Here is a 7,135-nt window from a genome sequence, read left to right as displayed (position 1 = left end):
ATGGACGAGTTGCGTCCTTCAAGGTTTTCGATAACTGCGCGAATTTCATCGTCGGCACGCTGTCGCGTAATCAGATCTGTTGTAGTAAGGGCCCCAAGGAAACCATGCTCATCCTCGGGGTCGTAGTCGCAAACTTCGACAGGTGCACGCGATAATGAATCAGCATCTTCGTGCTTGCGGCCCGATTTGTAAGCGATCGTGAAATCGTATTCCTGCAGACGAAAACTCCATCGTGCCAGTCGCCCGCACGGGTCCCGTAGGTTGGCTAACCAGCACAACGAATTATGGTCGGTCACTACCTTGAAGTGGCGTCCGTAAAGATAAGGCCTAAATTTTATCGTGGCCCATACAACAGCGAGGTACTCTTTCTCTGACGTGGAGTATTTGACCTCAACGCGTGAAAGAGTGCGGCTAGCGTACGCTATCACTCGCTCTGTGCCCTCTTGTTGTTGTACGAGGACAGCACCAAGACCAGCGTTGCTGGCGTGAGTATGAATTTCAGTATCAGCGTCTTGGTCAAAGTGAGCAAGGACTGGTGGTGTCTGCAAACGCTCCCGTAGTTCAGAAAAAGCTGCGTCCTGTTCTTTCTCCCAGATGACTGGAACATATGCACGAGTGAGTCGAGTGAGCGGTTCAGCAATCCTAAAAAAATTGCCTATAAAGCGGCGATAGTACGCGCAGAGCCCTAAAAAGCGACACCCTGCCTTCTTATCTCGTGGAACAGGAAACGAGGCCATGGCGGTACTTTTGTCAGGGTCTGGTCGAATACCATCTGTACTGACAACATGACCGAGAAACTGTAGTTCCTTGTAACCGAAGTGGCATTTTTCTGGCTTCAGTGTCAGGTTAGCGGAGCGGAGCGCTTCCAGCACATTCTGCAGACGCTTCAGGTGCTCCCCAAAGGTGGCAGAAAATACGACATCATCCAGATAAACTAGGCACGTGTGCCACTTTAGACCGGTAAGAACAGTGTCCATCACACTCTGGAATGTCGCAGGTGCAGAACAGAGGCCGAAGGGAAGCACTTTGAATTCATATAGGCCAACCGGTGTAACGAAGGTGGTTTTTTTCACGATCTCGTTCATCAACTTTCAACTGGCAGTAGCCACTTTTCAAGTCTATTGATGAAACATACCTGGCCCGCCACGGTCTGTCGAGGGAATCGTCAATGCGGGGCAGCGGATAGACGTCTTTTTTAGTCACGCTGTTGAGTTTCCTGTAGTCCACGCAGAAGCGCAGTGATTCATCTTTTTTCTTCATGAGCACGACTAGAGATAACCAGGCACACTTCAAAGGTTGGATAACGTCATCTTGCAACATCTCTTCGACTTGAGCATTTATCATGTCACGTTCCTTTGCCGAAACTAGGTAAGGGTATTGTTTTATGGGTGAGGCGTCGCTATACGTAATTATTCGGTGTTTGGCGACCGGTGTCTGACGAACCTTCGAGGTGGACGCGAAGAACTCTTTAAATTGATATAGCAGTTCACGTAGCTCGGTCTGTTGTTGTTCCGAGAGGGTCAAGTTAACATCAACTTTTGCTAGTATTGAAGTCACGTCGCTTGGTGTCGGTTGAAGCCCGTCGTCGGCTGATGTAGATGCGAAGCATTACGAAACGTCTGCGATGGGGTAGGCGAATGCGATGGTGGTGCCACAAAACAGGTGCTGGTACTCGTTACTGAAATTAGTCACAAGTAAGGCACAGTGTCCGTCATAAAGCGTGACGCGCAGCCACCTAGCGCGGACAAAAGAGCCAAGGTGCCTTCGGTGACAACCTCACCATCCCGTAACTTGTCAGACACCACATCAACTAGGACTCGTGAACGCGGAGGCAACGTGATGCTGTCGGCAGAAACGCGAAACGTGCTGTCACGGATGTCGTCAGATTTGTTGGACGATCCAGCTGTCGAAAACGTCACGGTACGCTCTCGAAGATCGATAATAGTGCCATGCTCTCGCAAAAAGTCGACTCCCAGGATTAGGTCTCGGGAACAGTCACGAAGTACGAGGCAGCTGGCAAGAAACTTACGTCCCCGAATGCTCACTCTGATAGTGCACATGCCTATTGGAGTGACTCCGTGCCCGCCAGAAGGTCGAATTTGAGCTTCATATCAAGGCGTAACAACTTTATGTGCGCTGCTAGTTTTCCGCCCATGATCGAATAGTCCGCACCTGTGTCCAATAATGCACTAACGTCGTGGTGACCGTCGACTACCACATGTATATCCAAAGAAAATCTGCTTGTGGCTTTCGTCGCTGTCGTCGGGTGATCGCTCCGGGTCTCTGCTTGCGTCGGTGGGAGGCCTTGCTTGTGCCGAGTGACAGCGGCCTCGTACCCGAAGGTCGCTGTCGTTAGTTTTCCCGCCTAGGGCTTGGCGAGCGCGCTGGCGCCGTCCCTGGGAGGCTGCAAAAATGTGGAGAACATCGCCTTGGAGATGGGGACCGCGACTGCCGCCGCAGTGGCATGCGCTGTTGTGAAAGGTATTCTTGAATACCTTTCGGTCTTTCGCCGAATCTCGGCCGTGGCGAGTCGACAGCGAAACCCTGTAGTCCGAGGCGACGAGAGGGACACTCCCGGTACACATGTCCAGCTTCACCACAGTGATAACACAGTGGTCGTCTGTCCGGTGTGCGCCATACGTCAGATTTTCTGGGAAGCGGCTGTCGATTTTCCAAGTGCTGAATTGGCTGCAGCGAAGGAAGCGCATCCTGAGGCATAGGAATAACGAAGCATGGGGAAGCAGGAATACGTCGACTGGCAGCTTCTGCGTATGATACACGACGTGGCTCCGTCGGTACAGGCGGGCCATAACTGGAATCGGCACTTGGAGAGCCTGCCGTACTTCGTTTCTGACGAGGCTGCAAATAGACCCTGCAGGTTGGGACTGGCACTGAATTTTTCGTAGTTCGTCGCGCATCACCGATCGAATGAGGTCGCAGAGAGACTCAACGTTGATTCTGCTTACTGCTCCTCCAGTCTGACCTACTGACGAAGCGACGCTCACTTGCCGGTCGTACACAGTAGAGCGCTGCTGCAGCACTTGTTTCCTGGTTGTGGCTTCAGTTAAAATTCCGCCATGGTCTTTGGGTGACAGCGAACGAGGCCAGCGAAAAGCGGTTCTTTCACACCTCGCATTACATGACGGACCTTCTTTTCTTCCACCATGTCGGGGTCAGCTCGATGACGGAGGCTCATGTCCTCGACGTACATCATGACGCTTTCATTCGGCATTTGGAGGTGTGATGGAATCGCTCGCTCAGCTCGTTCACGGTGATCGGGATTGGCCAACTTGCCAGCAAGTATCGACGAAAGACGCGCCACGAGGGAAAAGGCTCATGGTTTTCGTATCAAATACGAGTGCCGTTTTCGAAGCTGAAATACACGTTCCTCATCTTGTCTAAGTCGGTCCAACCATTGTAATCGGAGACCTGTTCGAACTGAGCCAGCCATTCTTCGACATCCTCCAAGACGAAACCGTGGTACACCTTCGGCACACTTGGCTTCCACAGCGTATGAGGCGTGGCTGCAGCGCTTTCTTGTGCGTTGGAGGCTGCAGCGCCTTCCCTAGCATTCAGGGGTGTGACAGACGTCATCTCGGGAAGGGGTCCACGCTCAAAAGGTAGTCCTTGGAGTCTTCGGCTGGAGCGGTGAACAGGTGTTGTCACTGCAGGTACAGGTCTACCTGGAGGCGTTTGGAACATCGGCTGGCGGTTGCCCAGCAGCTCCACCAGTTGTCACGTGCCAGTCTTCAACATCCTCGAAGACGAAATTGTGGTACACCTTCGGCACACTTGGCATCCACAGCGTATGAGGCGTGGCTGCAGTGCTTTCTTGTGCGTTGGAGGCTGCAGCGCCTTCCCTAGCATTCGGGGGTGTGACAGACATCATCTCGGGAAGAGGTCCACGCTCAGGAGGTAGGCCTCGGAGTCTTCGGCTGGAGCGGTGAACAGGTGTTGTCACTGCAGGTACAGGTCTACCTGGAGCCGTTTGGAACATCGGCTGGCGGTTACCCAGCAGCTCCACCAGTTGTCACGTGCTTACAAAAGGTCTTCAACTTGAATGAACTGAGCCGGCGGGGAGACGCACCGAAAACTGGCAAGATGGCTGCTTGCCAGTTTCTCTACATAGAACATTACCTACATTTTCCCTACATAGAACATTACCTGGTAACATTTTCATTTCCTCCCAGCAATACATTTGAGTGATTACTGTGGTTGAGGACAGCGTCACCTTAGTTGTTGGTTTCCCCAGCATGCAGCCGACAGCGACCATTGTCGAAAGTGGGAGTGCTCAGTCCCCAACCTTTTCTCAGTGGTCCCCCCTGGCTGATATGCCTATGACTGGAGGCTCACCAATCTGATGCTGAAGATGAAGCTCGCAGTGTTCCTCCAACATGAGACGACGTTCTTGGTGATGCACAGCCCCATAAGTCCAGGTAAACTCCACAAACACACGCAATGAAATGGATTGAAACTCGACTCTTACGTATTAATACTATCGCATGACCCGTTCCTGAAGCAAGCCATTCCACATAGCACCGACGAACTGCCGTCTACAGAATACGCAGCGCGACCGGCAGTGAATGAAAAATGAAGGTAGGTAGTCCGCGTGTAACATTTTTAACAGCGATTCTCTGATATTTCCGTATGCGCTGTTGCATCTTGTGGCACCATTACGTCATGAGATCGTTCTTTGCTGTCTTATCGGCGAGATCTACACGTGGCGTACGGTGGAAAAAAGAAATCAAAGGAAAAATCTAGAAGAAAATCGCAAGATATGACCCACACGACGCATGATCTTCGGGCTCGAAAAGGAACGGAATTGCCTAAACAGCAGAGCTGAAGCAGTTGGATCGCTTCTATGCAGTCGCCTTTTCACGTACACCCTGCACTCTTGAAATTCAAGTAAATAACTGGCTTGGCTTGTAATTGTGTTTTTTCGGTGCGCCATTTATGTACGAATGTCTTTTTTTAGTAGACCTGCCTTTCTTTGGCGGTTTATTCAGTCGCCAATAAATCTTCGGTTCTTTTTTGATCATGCCCTCTAGCCAACGCATCGAGATTCATTCACCCGCCAGTTAACAATAAACAACTTGATCAGATTCCCCCATCCATCTCCCATGCGCAGGGTAGCAAACCGGCTGCCTATAGGCTGGTTAACCTCCATGCCTTTCTTTTCCCTTTATTTTCCTTCCTTCCTTCCTTGATCAGACCAACTTTTTCAGTTCTCCTAATAACTTGTAAAGGTATATGTTGTTGAACTCAAAATAAATATTAATTTAGGCTACTTTCAAGCTCACTGTAGTTAAGCGAATACAGGTTGGCAACAGCGCCAACAACGTTGTTGGGTGAGAACTATATACCGTCATATTCCATGGCTGACGATCGAGTCTGTATATTCCCTGTCAAACAATATGTATGAATAAAAGGTGTGGATAGTCGCTATAAGAATAACAATCAATACGACTCTGAAAGTGACTGAAGGAACAGTTACAGTTGAGATCGGCGCTACGTAATGTTCACATATAAAAGCGCTTCTATTCGCATTATTCCGTAGTCCAAACGAGCAAAAGCCACCTGTTTGCGGCATACGTACCTAAGAAAAGTTAGTAAAGTAATGGTAACGCAGCCTTTGGTTAGCAGTTAATGAAAGAAACATAACAGATAAAATATGCTCTATCAAACACGATGCAGTTGGCAGGTTCAGCAAGGTTGACAACTGGGTGAAATTGAGATCGCCATAAGCTTCGTGTGGAGTAATGCACAGAACATGAGTGCATGTGGAAAAAACACTAAAGGTGGAGTTTCTTTCCTCCGCTTTATCATGCACTCTACAGACAATCAAACTGAGTTATCTGCACCTTACTTTGTTTTCTATCACTGACTAATCGGCTCACTAGATCTATAGATGCCGATTTGTTACAATGATGTTTGAAACAAGAGATCACTAACGCCGCTTACTATGCAAGTTGCTTCATAGGATTCAGAAGAGCAAACCAATGAAAGACACAAAGACAACAAAGCTAGGAGAACCACCACACAGAACAAGCACTGGACTTGGAACACAATGTTTGTTGCAGAAAGCCCACCCACCCACAAGCCACCAACGCGTGCATAAAGAGGCTATTTTAGTCATTTCATAGTTGTCCGCCTTACTGTGCACATGGGTGAATATGTTAAAAACAGCACATTTTCATCAAACACTAGAATATCGATGCCATCGTGCAATCACTATGCAGCTGCTCAAATTCTTTATCTGTAATAAAAACATATAGGTGATTTACAGATGCTTTGCAATGCTTTGTTTCATTTTGAAGGCTTTCACTTATTTACGTTCAAGTTTATTTTTTATTCCTTTGTCAATGACACTTATTGATTCAAAATCAAGGATGCAGAGGCATTGCAGTGCAGAGGTGAGTTTCCACCAATACCCGTAGGGAGTAGAAAGAGTTGTCCACGCAGCCTGTGTTTGAAGCTGATCGGCCCTTCTGACATTTGTAGACATGGCCACATGACGAAAAAATTTCCAAACTTGCGCGCGCTTGTGCTGCAAAAGCTGTAGCTACGCCTATGATTTCAAATTAGTGTGTCATAAAAATAAGAGAGAAATAAGATGAAACATGAAAGTTTGAAGCATGAAACTTGAAATGGAGTGAAATAGAGACACAAAATTATGGGAGCCAATGAGATTAAGAAGTTTCCCGGTACAACGTGGCACCACCAAGCACAAAACCAGGTCGCTTGACGGCTTATGACTTGCAGTGGTTGTAGTCAGGCGGCCTGTGATGATGATGATCGCAAGATCAAAGCGTCTATGCAACTGTGCTCAGATTTCTCATTAGGTACAATTCTCATCGTTGGTGTTGTTTTTTTTTTCGCGTTGCATGAAGTACAGCTGGCTTAAACTGTTCCGCTGTAAGAGACGTGTTTCATTGAATCCACTGTGGTGTAGCATTCTGTATCTCCTGCCGTCTGTTTTTTTTTCTTTATTCAAATCATTACGTTATTAACCCAATGTTATGGTCGCCACGACTATAACGTCTCAGCCTAGCTGCGACGAGTGTTGTTCAAGTTTAAAAACGTGTAAACAACAGACGTGTTAAAACCTTTAAGATGCCTTGTACTCAACTGCTTA

The sequence above is a fragment of the Rhipicephalus microplus genome, chromosome 6 (genome assembly GCF_043290135.1).
Source record: "Rhipicephalus microplus isolate Deutch F79 chromosome 6, USDA_Rmic, whole genome shotgun sequence".
Lineage (NCBI taxonomy): Eukaryota > Metazoa > Arthropoda > Arachnida > Ixodida > Ixodidae > Rhipicephalus > Rhipicephalus microplus.
The sequence above is the reverse complement of the archived record's forward strand: the minus strand, read 5'-3'. Positions refer to the sequence as shown.